General features: G+C 30.8%; 1 protein-coding gene across 1 annotated transcript in view; it reads right to left on the minus strand.

Annotated features, from left to right (window-relative positions):
- The window catches only part of LOC145252649 (transcriptional repressor scratch 2-like), a 31,720-nt gene that overhangs the window by 2,603 nt on the left and 7,278 nt on the right, over nucleotides 1-21,839 (minus strand). The gene's annotated exons all lie outside the window — the stretch shown is intronic.

Here is a 21,839-nt window from a genome sequence, read left to right on the forward strand (position 1 = left end):
AATCTGCTAGTACCTAAACGAGATATGCTAAATGCTAATTTGAATTTTAGATGCGTCGACAGGTAAGTAAATTGAGGTCGTTCATTTCAAGATGGACTTTTCTACTTAGTATTGTCTTCATGTCTTATCTATCTTCTTTATTCCTTAGATTCACAAAGACGTTTTCACTCGATCATTCTGACGAGTAACAACATTTGCACTCCTTACAGCTTAACTACCAGCTGGTGTGAATTGAGGCGAAATAAATTGATTAATATATTCGTTCAGAAGGCACTTATTTTCTTACGTGTTCTTTTTTTTCTGTTTTGTTTCTAAATGGAAATAATAATTTCCACAATGTTTACTATTGATTCACGAACATCTGCCAATTTGTTTTGCGGAGGAAACTCTTTTCTGGCCACACGAGGCAGCAACACGGCCGCAATTGTTAAGTCTTTAACGAGAAAGATGGTTGAAAAGAGCGTTAGTTACAGATCCAATAAAGCAATTTAAGCATCTGTCTGTTCGTCCGCTTTAGAATAAGAAAAAATGGGTTGGATTTCAATAGTTGCAGCGGCAAAAGATTGAGAAGTCTGCTTACGAATTTGGCATTCATAAATAGAAAATACATTTTAATCTATTTTCTATGATTGTTTCTTATATCTAATGTGTAGGTACATCTGCATATATATATATATATGTGTACACGTATCAAATTTTCCTTTATATATATATATATATATATATATATATATATATATATATATATATATTGTTTTATTTTAATATAATTATTTACTGACACGTATCAGTCTCGTTAGATTCTCGCTAGATTCAGCCACTCTGATGAGTTGTCGACGACGAAACACGTGTAAGTGGATAATTATATTTAAAAAAAAAAAACAATATATATGCCGCTCCCCATTTGAGGGTACTAATTGGAAAATTATTCCCAACTAGCATTTAAGCAAAAATGTACTTTCTTATGAATAATTGAATTCATTCAAAAAATATCGTTAAAAAAACAAATAAACAACATCTATCTATCTATCTATCAATCTATTTATATAATATATATATATATATATATATATTTATATAATATATATATATATATATATATATATATATATATATATATATATATAGAGAGAGAGAGAGAGAGAGAGAGAGAGAGAGGGGGGGGAACAAAGTTAACATGACATGAAAAAATTAGATTTCTTCGGAGAGAAAGGGCTAATGTGTCTGGATAGAATAAGCTGTACCCGATTAAGAGAAACAATTTATAAGAAAGATAAAGATAATAATTAAAGTTACATTAGAACTTTATTAGATTATCATGTAAATTAAGGTGATTACAATTAATAAAAAAGAAAATGAGAAGGGGAAACTTCTCGAGTTCATGGCATTTCAAAGCTAAATTCTTCTAATCAGAAGAGGAGAAAACCCCCAGCATTATACAAGACTAAGGGCAAGGAAGACAAAACAGATTTTATATGCATTTTAGGTTAGAAATGGGAAAGTTGAGGAAAAGAAGTAAAAGTTGTATCTTAATGAGATTAGAAAATATTTTATATCACTTTTAATGATATAAAAAATTAACGGCAGGATACCAGAGAATACTGCAGGTAAAAAATTAGCTAAATAGATTAAACTTTAGGACCTACAGAACTTATATAGCATAACTCTGTAAAACTCAAAATATATTAGCAATATTACGTGAACATGTTTACAAAAAATAAAAATTCAACATAAGTAAAAACATGTATTCCAAGTTTATATATATATATATATATATATATATATATATATATATATATATAAAGTTACTGTTTGTATGCAAAACGATTCTGAATTGTACAATTATTAGTTCACGTACTTGAAAAATTTATAAGGTATTCAAACTTGTGAAAAAAATTTGATTTAGTTTTTAACCGGTAGAAAAATTGCTGCTAAAGGATCAAAATCGAAAAAGTTGGCAGACGTAAGCCAAGTAAACTCGTATCTTCTACACAAAATCAAATATACATTTATACGTTTGACTACGTTAATTTTTAAAGTAGCTCAGATGTTAAGGAGAGTTATATTGTTTGGTTGGATTCTAGCTAATGGCACGCAAGTCATGTTCTTAAACTTTTGAAATCATCACTATATAGCGGGTGCAATGTAAGAATCAATAGAGACTCGGCTCTATAATAATAAATACGAAATCTGCGTGAATTACAATATAAACTTATTTTACAACTGGCCTTCTAGTATATACATACATACATACATACATATATATATGTGTGTGTGTTAAAATACATATATAGATTAAGCATTCCGCTTTTGAATATAATCGTTGTTGCCTAAAGAGGTCTCTAATTACTAAATACGAGAAGAGCGAAACATGCTCATGACTGTGTAGCAACACATTACTGCTTATGTAAAAACTAATTGAAAGTATATATATATATATATATATATATTTGCATCTGTGTGTGTGTTTGTTTGTTTAAATAAGAAACGGGTTTGTGTGTGTGTAGCTCTGTTTCTGATATATATATCAAAGGGTTATGGCCTCATTGCCATCACATTCTCGCACTCTGACTAATACTTATCTGAGAGACATGTACCTGTTTGTTCAATAACTAAACTTATGCTGTTAGATCTATGAACTTGAATTTTGTCATAGTGTTCTTAATCTATCCAGATTGTCATTTTTTTTTTTTTGCGATTAACAAAATAAATTAACACTTCGATAAATTTACAAATTGTACATTCTTATTCTGGTCTAAATATCATAAATGACCACAGCTGGTCGTATAAGTAATAATGTTAGTACTTAAAGAAATAGCATGAATGGTAAAAGCTGTGATTGAATTCGATAGTAGGTTAGGGATAACAAAAGATGGCGGCTCTTCTTCTGCCGCTTCAGTGCGGATTCACAAAAATCCGACTCATCGCCTCATTGTCTTTCCCGTTCGCTTCTATTCGGAGTTTTTCCCAATTCAGTCCAGCCATTGTTGAAACGCACTTTTCTTCTTGCATTAGAACCAACGCCATGGTCTCATCCATCATTACCATATTTTATTATTCTTTTTTTTTTATTTATTTAAATGTTAAGAAATAATACCAAGCTCTTCCACCAGAGTCAGCGTCCAGATTCTTTCTCTATCAATCTTTACCTAATTTTGTTAACAATGGATATTTCTTCGTTGTAAGGTTTGCCTTTCACTGGACGCTTTTCGTTTCAATTATCACATTTTTCCTCTGAATTTCATTATTCTATTTCGCTAATTGTCCCACTTTCTCTGATTGTCACAGTTCCTGTGTCTGTCTGTTTGTCTGTCAGTCTTTTCTTCCTCTCTCTATGTCTGTGCTTGTCCATGCTTTAGTGTGCGGCCGAAGTATAGCCACTACTCTACAGCTACCCGCGGGCAATCTAAAACGATCGGTCGTCTCTTCGCGCTCTATTTTACAAATCAGCGAAGAAAACGCATTCCTCATAAACGAAGATTTAATGCTCGTTGATGATGGCTATATAAACATAAGAAAATAATTAAAAACGAGCTAATATATTTGAAGTCAAAGACCGTTCTCGAGAGTCAGAGATCCATTTAAAATCGATTCCTAAGACAGAGGTGCAAATTTATTCATGAGAAATTTCCCAGAAACGATTTTTAAGTGACAAATATATGAATTGCTGTGACATAACATAGGAATAGGACTGAATATTGCAAAGGCTCTGATTGTTTGGGTAATGTCACGTCTAGTTAGGAAGAAATGGTTTCTTTGAAATCGTCATTCGGTTAATCAGTTGGTAAGATATGTGACGGGACAAAATATTCTGTTACTTTCCCGCCGCTAAAAGGAGAAAAAGTTTTATCACGTAATCAAAAGAATGAGTGGATTTTTGTAATATTATAAATGCTCTACTTTTAGAAAATAAATCATTAGCTTTCGGAACTAATAAGAATATAATGCTACTTGTTAAAGCTAATTTCTACTAGTAAGTGCCATTAAAATAACTCTGCCACTGGACATAGAACATTCTCGATGCAGTTCGAGTAAAAATGATACGCCAAGCTTGGAAAATTATGAGATATCAAGTTACCAATCCATTTTTAATTTAATCATTTTCTTAAAATGTATCATGTCTTGCCCGGAAATAATAACAGAAATACGACATATCTTAAAATAATCCAGGAAGCACTTAACAATTAGCACAGGACACTCTTTTCTTGAGACTCCTTTTTTCTTTTCATTAATTTACATTTTTTTTTCAAATATTAGGAAGCTGGGCATAGGATCAGACATTTACGTGGCTCGACGCTTTATAAATAAGCTCGTAAAACGACCATTAAAAATTTTAATTTATAAATCATGTCGCCTTCTCCTTATTATTGTAAGGTGGGCGTTTTATTAAGTCTATTTTTCTTTTCATTGTATTTAATTTTCTTTTATTTGACCTCTATCGTATTTGCTTCTTCTTCATTGCTATTGAATCAACGATTTGCATGAAATCGATGAAAATAATAAACGCCACGCATGCGCAAATGAAATCCATCGAATACATGTCACTTCCGTCCGCCATATTTGTTGCTTATGCTTTTTTTAGCTTTGTTCTCATTTTGATTATTATTATCATTATTATTATTATTATTATTATTATTATTATTATTATTATTATTATTGATTAAAGATCATAATAATTAGTTTCAGTGGCAACTTCCCATTGCTATCCGGCTTACAATAGATGTAAGAATATTAATTAAATTTGCAAATAGTAAAGAACTTCAACTGTTGAGTGATATCAGTACATTTATTGGCTTCCTTAATACAACATATATGCATTAATATATCTCACGTAAACATCTATTTACAAAATTATATTTTATAAGAATTGAAACACATACAGACATATATATATATGTGTGTGTGTATGTGTCTGTTTATATTAACTATATTTGTCTGGTAGAAGTTTGTTTAGTTTTACTCTCTTCTAATATTTTTTATTCAATCAAAAAGAAGTAAATCCGTATCGAGAAATATAATGTTATGATATTTAAATGACGAACTTTACTATATATATATATATATATATATATATATATATATATATATAGTAAGTTATAAAATATATATGGCGATATATATTTTATAACTTACTACCTAGCTCTACTAACGTATTGAACACTGTTGAAGTAAATACTTAAAGTTTACGCATAAATCTATACTTTCTTATATTAATTTATGTGATTAAATGAAGTAGTCATATATATATATATATATATATATATATATATATATATATATATATATATATGGTTCAGTATTATGGACAATTTCTTATTTTGATTGAGATCTGTTCAAGTCCACATTATGTTAACACTGACTATGTGCATTGCAAATGTTTAATCGGTAGATTAATTCTATTAATTATAATGTTCAATGTTACGTAATTATCCGCCGACTTTACTGAAATAAACATTTAAATTGATGATTGTGAACTAATCAATTAATTTCAACTTAAATCAAGACTTCCAACATGAAACTTGAGAGCAGATTTCAATAAAATTATGTGGACTAACGTTATCTATCATATTTTACCAAATATTATTAGTAACGGATACTTATATAATACAGATACGTCAGTTTTTCTGATATCTCCCCCCTTCCTCCTTCTTCCCCTTCTCTCTCTCTCTCTCTCTCTCTCTGTGTTTGTCTGTCTCTCTCCCTCTTTCTCTCTCTGGTTATTTTCGTGTAGTATCTAATTAAAAACCATATACGATTACAACACTGTAATTATTGTGCTAAAATTGCGATAGATATTTAGGATAATGGATGAAGACTCTAAAAAACGGCCATAATAATTTTCTAGGTATAAAAATATTTGATTATCTTTGCGCTCATATCTCCACTGAAAAACAATCTTCCTTTTTGTGTCAATCGGTGAATATAAAGCCGGTCCTACGGCCATGTTTGCAAATGTCATAAACTAATGAGTCGTTGATTGCTGTAATCAAGAATAACAGAAAAATAAGCATAAATTGCAGATAAGACAATCGAATGCTAGAATACATATGAGAAAATTGGATACTTTAATCGAAGTAAACTCCATTTTGCCTGATGTTCTTTGAGCAATTAGTCTGTGAAGACATCATTTTGTTTTTGTTCCGAAGCCAATAAAAGTGCACATTTTTAGAACGTTTTGAATAAGGAATTGGAACAGATACTATTTATGCTTCTAATTAATTAATAAACTATAAATTGAGGATACCTATAAAATTAGCACATTCGCAAAAAAGTACACATACATTAATATATATACATATATATATATATATATGTGTGTGTGCGTGTGCGTGTGTGTGTGTGTGTGCGTGTATAACCAAACGACAGCTGTTCCTTCATCTACAACGCATCAGTGTGGCTAGGCTAAGAAGTGTATTCATGCCAACATTCGAAACTTGTACTATTTCAAGCACCTAAACCATGCGTCAAAAAAACTGTGATATATATATATATATATATGTGTGTGTGTGCGCTTGTGTGTGTGTGTGTGTGTGTGTGTGTGTGTGTGTGTGTGTGTGTGTGTGTGTGTGTGTTGGGGGTTTAAATGTTACATATTTTATTGTGTAAATTGCATTTCTTTCTTTGGTTTAGAGAAGTGGATCAATTCTATTATTATCTTATCAACATGGCAAAACAAAACTGAAAATTCGTGAGAGAAAATGAAAAACAAAAGGATGGAATGGTAAATTTCAATGAAAATAGCGAAAACATAACAAAACGAAACATTTATTATATTTTATTATATATTTATTATATTTATTACGTCTCGTTCGGCATCGTTTTTAATCAACAATTACATTTCAACTTATAATCAAGAAAATCTTTATAAAACTGACCCCAAATTTGTTTTTAGTGTCATCCTTTTCATACCACTATAGCAGAATTCATCCATTTTATTCTTAAATATTTCTATACTTTTATTATTTATTTTATTACTTATGTAATTCGTACCCAAACTATATTAGTCTAAAGGTATGATTTTGTATGTGTGTTTTTATTTTTGAAAAGAAAGATTGAAAATCGAGCATAAAAAATCTCCCATAAAAATATTTTAAGAAAGAAAAGATGGCGTTTAAATGAAAGTAACGAACTATTAAAAAGAGTAGAAAAGAAAAACAGACAAAAATGCAAAAATAATACAAAAATTTAATAAAAAAACTTCTTATTGATGCATGGGGAAGGGTGTGAAAGATGAAAGTGGGAATCATCGATTTTTTGTACGTCTTTTGTTATTATCGTTTTTCTTCTATTCTTGTATCTTTCGAGAGACTTAAAAATACAAGATTTTTATATACTTTTTTTCGGTTTCCTCTCTTTAACTTGAGAGATGGACATCTACATGAGTTTTGCTTTTTGCAGGATTCATGAACCATGTTGGTTTTGGGTATGTAGGTAGGTATGTAATTCTGTCAATGCAGAGATACGCCTAAAAAAGGAATATGTAGGTATGAACGTAACGAGAGCTGAACGAAGCTACGAATGGATAACTAAGGTAGTGTAAATACTAAGAAAAATAAGGGGTTCTTATCCGTCTCATAAATAACATTCATGCGTACTTGTTTAAATCGAGACTGTTACAATGAGAAATATATAATAAATATATGTTAGTGTTAAGAATGGAAAGCGAGAAAATGACACGTATCAATACTGTTGATTGCATGTTATATGCATTTATATATATATATGTGTGTGTGTGTGTGTGCGCGTGCGTGTGTATGTGTGTGTGTGTAGAGAGAGAGAGAGGGGGACGGGAGAAAAAGGGAGAGACAAAGAGACAGACAGAGAAAGGGAGAATTAGCGAGTAAGATTTGCACTTACAAAGAGTAATAGAGAGATTTCTACTGACATAAAAAGACAGAAGATATTAATTGACAAACATACTTATTACTAGGGCTAGAATAACAGCATATTCTTTTCATTATTTTGACTCTCGAGTGTGTATCCGTTGATATCTTATATGCTTTTATATAGAGTGATGTGGTTATCGGTTAATTAACTGTATCTAACTGTGTTGGATATATACTCGAGGGTCAAAACAATGAAAAGAATATGCTGTTGTCATAGTCCTACTTATTACATATATATAATACAAACAGAAATACATACACACACATATATATGCATATATATATATTTATATATACATACATATATATGTGTATATTATGTTTAAGTGAAGCAACTTATATATAAGTAGCATTAAAGCTTAAAGAAAGAGGGTAAGAGGCACCTAACTTTTATTTTGACAGTATTACCATTCTAACACACATACACATACACACACACACACACACACACACACACATATATATATATATATATATATATATATATATTCAGTGAAGATCATCTATGTATAACTATTCGTGTTAAAAATAATTGACTCTTTAAACTTGTATTTTTAGTTTTATGTTTTGAGATGTACACATGTTACTAGCTGGGATTATAAAAATGCAATAATAACACTTTAAAATACATAAATTAGTTAGGCAGACAGGTAAAAAGATGTCATTGCCTTTGGTAACAGTTCTTGGTGTACTAAGCTTACACGTGTGTCTTTTAATATGAAGCATGTCTATGAAAGTGGCATAATTATTTACAAACGTAAAATTATCATCCAAATCTTCAAAAATTATTAAAATGAAAGAATATCTACACAATAGTTCAAATCCGCATTTGTTGTCAGACATGTTTTCCTAATAAAAAGAATTGTTAGTAATTCTCATGTTTCATCTTAAACTCTGAATAGTATTTCTAGGAACGATGTTAAATGACACCATTCACTGTACTTATATGTTGATGGGATTACATATAATGATCCCATCATATTTTGCAACACCCTTTAAATAGATATTCTCCGCAAACATGCACACACAAAATCTTAATTATAACAAGGATATAATTGCCATTAAAGCAGTGAGAGAACTCTTAGTTCTATCTGTTTGAAAATCTATTATCGATGCTGACGATACGACTTGGAGAATGATAATCTATTTTTACTAATGGCCAGGTTGAACTCCTTTTATCAAACAATTCGTTGGCAAACGTGATTCGTTCGCTTCTAAAAGCCTCAACCTCATCTGAAATATCCATTTGGCCGCCATCTTTTCGAAGAGTTTTCGTTTCAATTATTCTTATTGTAAATGGGGAAATCGATTCGTCTTTTGATCGCAGCGAAGGTCAGAATTAAGCGAGAATAAGCCGACCCTACATTTCTTTCTTTCTTTTTTTTCTCTCGCCGTTTCTCTCTCCTTTTCTCCCTTCTTCATCTCTCTTTTCTCGCTTCCTCAATCATTATCGTCTTCTTCATATCTGTTTCTCTAATACATCCTTTCTCTCTCTCTCCCTCTATCTGTCTTCTCTTCTTTATCTTCGTTTCTTTTTCTCGTGTGCGATCTTACTTTGTTTTGTCAATATCTTATGTATGTATGTATGTATGTATGTATGTCAGGTCATTTCATATGCTACTGGTACGATGTAACCCAGTACTACCTGCCTCATGATCGGGCCACCGGCGACTAAACTGGTTCCCCCACCAGACTTGTTTGGTGAGGAGGGTGGCTAATCTCCCTGAAGGATTAAAAACAAAACCTTCCAAAGGGTGAATGAACCCTTTTTCGGGGTCAACGGCCAACTAACACCGTGTGTGTTTGTGTGTATGTATGTGTGTGTTGGGGTGGAGAGGGCTCCCGTAAGCCAGAGTGAAGGCAACCTTTCTAGGAGAAGCAAATCTCTGATTTAAAAAACCATAAAGCGGGAGACCAGTACCCGCATAAAGCTAGTCTGCCGTTTAACTTGTTGCTGGTTGTCTTGCTCTTGCTTGTTGCTGCATCTCACTATTTTGAACACAGAGAGAGACTTAGCTGTCGTACAAAGCTAAGACTCTGTAACATCATCAGGCATTTGTCTATTAAAATGGTCCTGTGGCGATGGAAGTCATTTTTGGGCTCATGGACTTTAAGTGTCTGAGGGAGTGGCACTCGGCTGATAAGACGTTGCAATCATCATGTATGTATGTATGTATGTATGTATGTATGTATATCGGCATGACTAGAACCAATATCTTCCGCCGACTTACATGCCACCTATCTTTCCCGAATATCTCTATTTACCAACACCTTACAGCACATGACACCCAAAACTGAATTTAGGAATATACTAATTAAATACACCGCCATTATAGGCGTCTCACAATGTGATCTGCGCTTCCCAATCATTGAAGCCTTACTAATCCGTATGAAAAACACAACCACCAATGAGACACAATATAGAAGGAGAAGGCATGCTCAAGTGCTTTTAATGATTTTAATGATTTTAATCGTTTTTTCAATAAATTACCCCAACGCAATTTTTAATTCATCACTAGCCTGAGGACGACTTATGGAAGTTGAAAACGTTTGCGACTACGGCAAATTTCATTTTACACTCGGACAGAACGTTCGAACATTATCCCGCCTCCCTCCAAAAAAAATGGATTGCAAGAGAAATAAACAGGAATATATATATATATATATATATATATATATATATATATATATATATATATATATATATATATATCGCTTGATAAAGACATTCACCAGCAAGTTCTTTTTATTTTTAACTTTTTCAAGAGTTTAAAAACTTTTTTATCATTATTTACATGAAGAATCCAGGAAATATCTGATATTCATATTCGTGTTGATTTACTTCTCAATCTTTCTATCATCTCTCTCTCTCTCTCTCTTTCTCTCTCTCCCTCCCTTCCCCTTCTCTCTTTCTTTCTCTCGCTCTTTCCTTTTCTCTATTGTCTTTTTCTTTCTCTCTCGATTCAACGTACTAGATCACTTTTTATAATTTTTATTTCATTTCTTATAAACTACTAAATTTGTGAAAAACAAGATCTACAAAGCATCATTCATGGAACGACAGCCCTTTAACTAGTTTATAATTTTTTTAAATCTTTTAATATGAATCGCCAGTCGCTTAATAGTTTGTAAATCAAATTCAAAATCGCGCCATTTTGGTTTTTGCTGTTGTACTATCTGAGATCACTGGTCGACCAGTGAAAAATCGAGTAAACAAGAAACTGTAGGCGCATCAAACAAAACTTGTATTTTGATTGGTTTGCCCCCAGGGTTGTGATGAGGCCGTCGAGAGCGGGGCGTAGTTTACACGCGCCAGCCGGTTTTCAAAAGGAGCAGCTTGGTTAACCAGCCACGTTTCTATGCATAATGGACGCAGACGAAAAACAGAACGAAGAACAGAGGGAAAATATACACACAGAAACTAGGTAGAAATAATGGAAAGTACGTGGGGAGGGGAAACTGAGCTCCAAGTGGTTTATCTACTCAAGAACCTCCCCCAGTTTTTTTTTTTTTTGTACCTGAACACAGGTGTGATTAAACAGTGTTACACCCAATAGTGTCCGTGGCGTATCCCCCGGCGTCAGCCAACCAACGACACACGACTTGCGGACTGACGGCCTTTCGTTTCTATTGTTGCTTTTTTCTTACTGGGTTAGATTACTTAACTGGAAAGTTGGAAGGAGTAGCTGATGATTGCAGCCAGTGGCTAGTAAATGGAAAACGAAGTTAACTTATAAAGATAGACAAAAATCATTTTAAGTGATCGGTTTAAAATATCAGTAAACGCAATGAGATTCCCCAAACGATATTTTAAATACTAGCATTAGCAAAAGATCTTCAGGAGATATAAACATATTTTCTCACTTTTCATAGCGAAGTAAAATTTATACATTTACTAATGTATTACGCAGCGTGAGTCTACACGGATTTTTTACTGGGAATGTTAACAGTTAAACATTAAAATCGTGTGTAATCGATAACATTCTTTGTAAAAAGTATTGATTCTGTTAATCAAATATTAAATTCGTTAATTCATATATCTATAATATTAATAAATCTATACTATTATATTTTTTTGTGTGCATTGATATTCATATTAAAATAATTGATATTCATATTAAAACCTTGTTTTTTTTTCAATTTGTTTCAAAAGAAAATACAACTTTGTTACATATGGGTCGTGAAATTGTATTCATCTGCAAAAGATCGAGCTAATTTGTATGTCCATTTAAACATTCATTTTAATTAATTCCCTATTCGGTATTTTTAGGTTTTCTTATGGGATGATCATCTTTATTTAATTATTATGTTTAATTATATTTATGCAGATATTCTAAATGATTTTTACTTATAAGCTTAAAGTAAACACAAACCACTTTCTATGTATATTAAAGTATGCTATATATAAACATGTTTAATCCATTATTTTTTTAATTAAAGTTGCATTTTGACGTAGAATTTTATATCAGGTCGGCTGAAAAGTAGTTCTTTCTGTGTTTTATAGATTGGAAAAAAAAACCGCAACACCTATTCCTGATTTTGTATTTCCTTATGTTTTTGATCGATTACTATTGGATACTTCTAACCGCGCCTTTCAGCAACGTTTCATTATCTTCACAATAAGACAATAAGAATAACAGAGACAGATAAGAGCTGTTCAATCAAACCTGAACACTCTATTAAACAAGACATGGAAAAAGGGGGTAAAACTTTCCAGTCGAACTCATTCTTTCTCGGCACATTTAATTACATCTCCAGAGTTGTTGGGCCTGAAATGTTTGGGAAACCAATGGTCGTCGGGTGTAGTTTGCTTCAGTGCATGGATCTAATGACACTTTCGCATTGGGATGTACAGGGGACACATTAGTTAGATTAAACGGCTTGAAACAAATTGCCAGTGGGGAGTAAGGAGAGAAAATAAATAAGAAAACAAAACAAAAACTAAAAAGAATATGGGCGTATTGCAAGGCCAGGTGGATTGTTCTCGGGTGGATGTGCTTCTATTTTGTTATAAAAGAAAAGAAGAAAAGAAATGTCGAAAATTATCGGATGTATATGACTCCTATGCCACATCTTAACACACACACGCACACACATACATACACAAACACATATGTGTATGTATATATATATATATATATATATATATATATATATATATATATATATATATATACATATATACCAAGTTGTAGGTATTCAAGAGTGATAACTAATGAATTTAACAAGGTTATTAAGAGTGGTCAATAAAAGAAGAGCAAGATATATATATATATATATATATATATATATATATATATATATATATATATATATATATATTAAAATTAAAAATATATATTATTTGCACACTCACAACAAACGGTGGTGTGGCTTGGAGTCTGGGTGACAACAAGTCTCCAACTCTTTTGATAAACTTTGCAAATGAATTTGCATTCTCGCAACAACCGCTTGTCATTGAGTTCACATTTGCAATGTCCATTGGTCATCATTGGAATTTTGGTAGCAATAAACCTCGCCAATGTCCCAGTCCTCTTTGCACTTCGACTATTTGATGCCAACACTACAATTTATTTTTATTATCATTATTATTATTATTATTATTATTATTATTATTATTATTATTATTATTATTATTATTATTATTATTTCATAATTCAAATGAACATTTAGAAGGAGATATAATAGTTTTGTATCGATTTTCTAGTATTTACTAAACCGTGCTTAATGCGTGAGAAGAACAAGATAGCATGTTCTTACGGGGATGAAACACGGAAAATTTTGTCATATAGCTTTTATCAGACATATATATATATATATATATATATATATATATATATATATATATATATATATATATATATATATATATATATATATGTGTGTGTGTGTGTGTGTGTGTGTGTGTGTGTATGTGTGCATTGTTAACATTTTATTTTTAATTTTATTTTGCTGTTTTGTGTAATTCTATCATTTTATTTTCGATTATTTTTATTTAATCATTTTTACAATTTATTTATTTATTGAATCTTTATTTACAACGACTAACAACCTGTGTATTCCAAGTTCGAATCCAGTTGATCCCACAGAAAATGTATTTATTTATTTAATCATTTTTACAAAGGAAACGATTAAACGTAGATTAATCCGCATTGGTTCTTTCTTGTGTTCATATAATTATGAAAATGTGGATTCTTATATCTACTAGCATGTTGATTTGCTTATTTAATTATATCTATCTATGTGTGTGTGTATATATATATATATATATATAAGCTGAATGTCTGTGTGTATGTATGTGTGTGTGTGTGTCTGGTCACGAATAGGCCCCTATATGGTTGACTATTTTAAAAAACTGATAGAAGATTATCGAGACACAGAACAGTGGTTCATTAAAATTGTGGGGCCTGCGTTCGCGTCTGGTCCACAAAGTATGGAAATAAAAAAAAATTAAAATTAAAAAAAAAAACGTTTACAAGTGTTTTTGATATAAATGTACATAGGAATACTTCGATAAGTATGTTTTAACTTAAATAGGGATGATATAATAAAATTGTGGGGTCTGCGTTCGCGCCTGGCCTCCATAGACTAGAAATAGGCACAAACTTCAATAAAAAAAAAACTTTTCATATCTATCTGTGTAAGTATACTTTGATAATTATGTTTCAGTTTGAAGAAATATGGTATAATAAAATTATGGGGTCTTCGTTCGCACCTGCCCTCCATAGAATGGAAATATGTCACAAAGTTTAACAAGGTTTTTTAATATAGATCCACAGAATACTGTGATAAGTTTTTCAGCGTGAACAGGTATGGTATAATAAATTATGGGGTTTATCTATTTTATTTTTACTTTCATCATATTTTGCTTTGGTTTTGATACCCCCAAATTCAACCCAAATTTACAACCCTTCCTTTTCATAACCTATCATACTTTCATAAATCAGAGTCCATTTTCTGTAGGCTATTTTTGGACCCAGTCAACGACGGGTACTTTACTATTATATATATATATATATATATATATATATATATATATATATATATATATATATATATATATATATATATATATATATATAAGTGATCTTATCTGTCCGTGTTACAACGGACTTATTCTTGATTGTCTTCTTACTATGAAACAATTAGTTTTACAGCTGTGTGTAACTTCCCGGCGCCGATTAAGTCACTATATTGCACAATTTAGTCGACGCATGCGTACAAAAATGCAATTTTTCGCGCGCAAGTAAAAATCAGTCATAAAAATATCACGCGTTTTTTTTTTTTTGCTAATTAGTAATTACAACATAAATGTAATATTTTCCATAGAAAATATTTTTCAAATGCTGATGTTTTTTTTAAAACAAGATTGTTAAAATATTTTGAATTAGCTATATTTGATTTATGTTTTTTTAATATGGAATAATCAATTATGATCAAATTTATGACGACTAATCAATTACTGGTTTAGTATACATCAATAACGTAACTAAGAAACTTCTTTATAATATTCACACTTTTCCTGCTTATGGTACAAACATGGACACTATTGACGTTTTGTGAATTTTAAATTGAGATATTTAGAGTTATCTAAAATTATTGAAAGTATATCGATGTGTTGGTTCAAGAAAGTGGGCGACGAGAGAAAAAAAAAAACAATATAAATTATATTAACTGAACTTTGATGTAAACTTTTGCACAGTTATTTGCTTTCTCTGTGTAGTGAAAACTAAAACTAACTTCAATGAGCATAATTTCCCAAAATTATCCATCTACTTCCTAGCTGACTACAACATGGTCGTTTTTAAATTCAATGTTAAAAAGTTCTTGCTGAGCCTTTCTATTAAATATAAAAGTTCTACAGAGTCTCAACCAATATTATTAATAATCACGGCGTTTTCTCACCGTCCATCTGACAAACTCATTGGTCCTTATCCTCGATTGACCTTTGACACTCGATAAGAAATGACTTGTTAGTAAAAAAAAAAAAAACAAATTTTATTCTGAAAGTAAAAAGGGAAAACAAATCTATTATGCATTAAAATATAAACCAATCATTAACCATCAACTATCTAATAGTTTTAGAAGCTGGAGCCTAAGTGGTTATAATTACGAATAATAATAATAATAATAATAATAATAATAATAATAATAATAATAATAATAATAATAATAATAATTTATATTAGCATGTATAATATGCAAATCCAATATTTTATATATCAGTAAAACTTATAACACGTTAGTAAAAATATGTAATTGTTCATCTGTTAATTGAATTGCGAATATTTGGAAAAACTGTTAACAAATCAATACAACAATGATTTTATTTATGACAATCGCAAAAAATCATTCAGTTTAAATAAGCAGTCATATTATTTCCCATTTCAATACAGAAAAGAAAAACAAATTATTAGAGAATTTGAATTGTATAAGAGACAATTTCGAATGTGTGTAAATTGTATTTAGTTTATACTAATGCAATATAAAAGCATAGAAAATATTTAATAAGATTGTTTGTAATGTAAAATCAGAAGAAACTGGATAAAAATAAGTAAGGTGAGACCATATATGTGATTTTTTTTCAAGAAAACGTATTTTACGTAGACTCCAGTATGATGGAAAATGTATTACGAGTAAAATACACAACTTTTCAAAGTGCAAACGTTCTTAATATAAAAAAAGTGTTTTAGTTATGCAAAACTTGTCGTTTAAGTTAATGTAACCTGACATTAAATTATTGAGCTTTAACTTTTATTGTTTAGTTTTATCACATGGAAAAATGCTCAGACATAGGAACGATTTATAAAGTAAACCTGACACCACATCATATCATTATATTAATCCGGCATAATTGCGTTGACACACCGTTTCTCGTCAGATCACCAAAGTTAAGCAACATTGAGTTTTCACGAGAATGAAACGCGGAATATTATGTGTAGCTTAATTGCCATATATATTTTATAACTTACTATATATATATATATGTGTGTGTGTGTGTGTATATATATGTGTGTGTGTGTGTGTGTGTGTGTGTGTGTGTGTGTGTGTGTGTGTGTGTGTGTGTGTGTGTGTGTGTGGACTGAAATCTACAACTAACTGTAAGCATTTTGTAGAAACTAATCTAACAATAGAAGCATTGTTACAAGACAAGCAACCGTTGTGCATTTTGTTTAATTACACATGCACACATAGATATACGTACACGCAAACACACACACGTGTGTGGGTGTGTTTGCGGTTGTATTTACACATGTGTTATTACACAAAATGCACAACGATTGCTTAGTGATCATTTTAACGTTTATTTACAAACTTAGTACTTTGAAAAACATAATGAGAATCGCGAAGTTTGTAAATATTTTTTACACCTTGAGATTGAATGACATAGCAGAAGATTTAGAAAATTAAATCGACAAACGCTGTGGATTTTTTTTTTTTTTTTTTTTTTTTGTTATTGCAACCTTTCTACACGAATGTGTCCGTGTATGTAAATATTCGCGTATATAATTATTCAAACGAATCCTTATACAAATGAATGATTCTGTATGAGCATAGTGTCACCGAATTCGAAAATATGCGCATTTTCTCAAAGTGTGCGAGCGTGTGTCTTTACGTCTGCGACGCGCATGCGCAAGGATCCATCAGGAAAAGGCGGGGAGGCTTCGACTGGCGGCGTCCATTAGACAACGTCTCGCAAATTGGCACACGAGGAGAAGCAGATACGCCGGGCACGCGCAGGGAGGATCGTGTGAGGGAAAGACAGCTAGAGATGGGGGGGGGGTTAAAACAGCCAGAAAAAGAGTGAAGAACGTTTCAAAGATAATTCTGCCTATTTAACATCAAATCCACTCTTTTCGTGTTATTTCCGTTGTATACAAATAATTGAATGCAAGTTGTTTTTGCTTATATGTTAAGGTATAGGATTATAATATTTTCAGCGGTGTTAAGGCGTAGATTATGTGGTATATAGATCAGAACTAAGACTAACATAGATGATGGAAAGAGAAATAAAACGATAGTTTATGCGTGTGAAAAGTATGGAGTGAAAGAGAGAAAAAAGGATTAAAGTAACACTGCAAATGATTGTATGTGACTAATTGAACACAAGTTGATTTTTTTATTTATAAGTGGGTTAAGGTAAACAGAGATAAAATTTTAATTTGAGAGGAAGAAAGAGAGATAAAAAAGACAGTGTGTGTGTGTGTATGTGTGTGTATGTGTGTGTGTGTGAAGCATAAAAAGAAAGAGAGAGAACGAATTAAAATACGAGGGAGCTGTAGCTCTGTCGTATTTTAATTTAATCTTCTTTCTCTAAGTTATAACTTATTTTAACAACACATGCCCTTTACTTGTTATGAAGTCAATCATTATATCACAAATCCTACAAATCATACGGATCTAGAAAAAATATTTTCCATGAAAATATTCCATGGAACGCATACATGCAATGGAAGCTATTATAACATTATCAAATATGCAAGGCGTACACTGTCTGTCCATCTGTCTGCCGTGTATGCTCTTTTGAACCTAACACGTGAATTCAGAAGAACTGATCACTTACCTATGCATATTGAAAACTTGAATATCCAGTGTAGTAGCAAATCTTGGGAACATGTACCAGAAAGAACAGTTGGAAATAAGTCATGCACCATCCACTATGACTACGAAATTCCTACAACTACATACCTAGAAAATGGGTCTATTAAGCCATGTCTGACATACTGATATGGGAAAAAACATATCTGACAGTGATATGGGACAAGAGGGATAAAATGGCAACCCTAGTTGAAGTAAGCGTCTCTAATCAGTCATTATAGGAATAGCCGGGCTAATGAAAAAGAATTTCAAAAACTATCTGGCGAATATACCCGGTGAACCAAGTGCAAGAGCGCTTAAAGGGACGGTTAGAATCTTAAGATCTCCCGGTTGGAGTACTTAAACTTATGGGAGAATGTTTGGCATCCGGTAGAATGCCCCACCCTCAGCAAAAACAAAGTGATAAAAAAATTAAAACAAAGTACTAAGCGAATGTATAGTGTCTCTAGGGAATCATAAAACCCTGATTCAGTAAGTTTTCAAACGTATGCAAATGGCATATACTTATACACTTATAATGCTTATCTATTAAAAGATACACTTATACAGACTCTCAACATTTCAGCACATTTTGATCAACTCCACAAAATGAAACATTTTCTAAAATATAACTTCAATTGTATAAGCTTTATTTTTACACAGTTTCTCGTGTGTTTGAGTGCTTTAAAGCATTTTGAAATCAGACTTCTTTACACTTGTGAAATGGTCCATGCTGTGATAGTATTACACATTGTGAAATGTATATCTTGCTTGTATCTTTATATATTTTGTATGACTTTCTAGACATCAAAACGTAGAGAGTCAAGTGCGAACATTTTTTCGAGATGTTATTTGAGCTTAGCAATCTACATATTCAGAAATATCTACATAATTTCGAGCGGACCCCTTTATATAAAGGGTACTCAGATGAGAACAGTGGTCTGAATGATCTAAATAATACAAATTAGCAATCCTTATCGCAAGAAGAAAGCTTAAGTAATGCTTAAAAAATGTTATTATGGCATTAAATGCAACACTTTTATATTGTAATTTACATTTTTTTAGTCGACTCTCATCGGAAAAGAATGTGTCTCATAGTAAACCAAATCCGAATGAAATATACAAACTCATAATGATTTAGAATTTAATAAACTTTTCGACGACTATTTTCTCTGATGAATGTCTGTAAGACAAATTTACCAATAAATAAATATAGAAAAAACCCATTGCGTTGTTTAATATCATCGTTTGAAAAATGAAGTCATTCAGTTCTTTTAATAAAGTGTTTTGAATATTGCAAAAATATATTATTTCTATCAATACAGATCGGGATTAGAGACAGCATAAATTGATCAGAATAAGTTGCCAGAACATGTTATGAATGCAATGTGTCAGATGGCTTTAAAATAATATTGTAATATTTTATGATGTTGGTTTTATAAACGGATTGCATGTAAATTATTGGGCAATTCCAGATAAAATCTCTAGGATAATTTAGACTTACGGGAAATTATATAAATGAATTAAAGATTGTAAAGGAATAAAAGAAATTCTGTTTTTTACTTTACCTTTATAAGTTGGCACAATAAATCGTGTTATAAAATGGTTTTGATTTATTTAATATTAGAAAACAATTTTACTGACTGTTTTATATTAACAAAATTGATATGGTTTTTAAGCGATGTTTGAAGTATTTCAACTGGTTTCATTTTGTTTTGTATGATATTTTGTGTGATATTTTGTGTGATATTTTGTGTGATATTTATCTGTTTATGTAGATGATGTGGTTTTAGATATTTTTTTATCACATATACATACATACACGCATATATATACATATATATATACATATATACATATATATATACATATATATATATACATATATATATAAATTAAATAAGCTCACAAGTATAAATGAGACAAACTAAACATCAATATTTTCATCCAAAAGAGTTCAATAAATAAGTATCACAATATGCTTTATAAATATACAAAATATGAACATTTAAAATGGTCTTCATGAATACATTTACGTTTCAGTATTCTATGTACTTCATCTTGGCAAAAAGTTTGTGATGAAAGTAATTCGTCCAAAAAGTCTGTAAGCAATCTGATTTAAAACATGTGTGTGTATTTAACATACATGTGTGTGTGTTTGTTTCTGTCTATGTCTGTGTGTATATGTGTCTTTGTCTATGCCTGTGTGTGTCTGTGTGTCTGCGTGTGTTGCTTTTAAAGTCTTTTAATCAATAACTTGGATCACATAATTCATCAAAGTTCTTTCTTGCAAATCATGAGATGCTTAACTTAAGAACTTTAAAATCATGACCAATCATTTCTGGATCTGGCAAGTAGAACAGGATGAATTGCAGGCACTTCGTTCTAGTGATTCTATGTACTCAATGCCCAAACATAGACCGAAATAACTTCTATCATATATATATATATATATATATATATATATATATATATATATATATATATATATATATATATAATAGAAAGAACGAAGGTTGGCAGTCGACCCCAGGAATTAAGATGGATAAAATCCGCTAAAATAATTGGAAAAACAAATCATAGTTAAAATGTGTTGATATGTTCTTTGGATTGAAAAAGTTGGAGAATTCAATGCTTTATTTCAAAAGAGACGTTGGCGTTTGTTAAATGTTTATCTGCATATAGAACTTGTGTTATATTATGTGGGTTGAACATTATTATTCTAACATAGCTTAGCTGATCCCTAACTTAAATAGTTTTGTCACATAAACCAAGCATTTAATACTATTCTGTTATGCGACGTTAACCACAACATCTCAAGTTTTCTAAGAAAATGGCTTTAATCAATAGGTCCTTTATGAGTGAGAGAAAGTGTTCCAATATAATGTTTTTTGTACGATATGAAATAATATGAAATAATTGTTTGTTATATTATATGAAATACGATTTTAAAAAACGTGTTATAACAAAATTAAAAACGCCAGCAATAATAACACCAATAACAGAAAAACAACAAGAACTACTACTACCACCAATAATAATAATTTATTTTATCTTATCATTATTATAGCTGTTGTTATTGGTTTTATTATTGTCAATGATGTTATAATAATTGTTATCCGTGGTGTTTCTATTACGAAAATCATCACTATTATTGTTTCTGTTATTGTTGCTATACAATGATTGTTGGTATCATCGTTGTTCTTGTTGCAATGTTCTCTTACGATTGTTTCTACGACTGTTGCAGAGATTTTTTGTTGTTTTTTTTTTTGTTTTTATTGCAATAATTTTTTTCTTGGTTTCTGCTTTAAGTTGATACTTTTATTACAGTAATTGTTGTCATTATTTTTGTTGCTGCTGCTGCTATTACTTTCA

The sequence above is a fragment of the Euprymna scolopes genome, chromosome 29 (assembly GCF_053919585.1).
Source record: "Euprymna scolopes isolate OS-2025 chromosome 29, ASM5391958v1, whole genome shotgun sequence".
Taxonomy (NCBI): Eukaryota; Metazoa; Mollusca; class Cephalopoda; order Sepiida; family Sepiolidae; genus Euprymna; species Euprymna scolopes.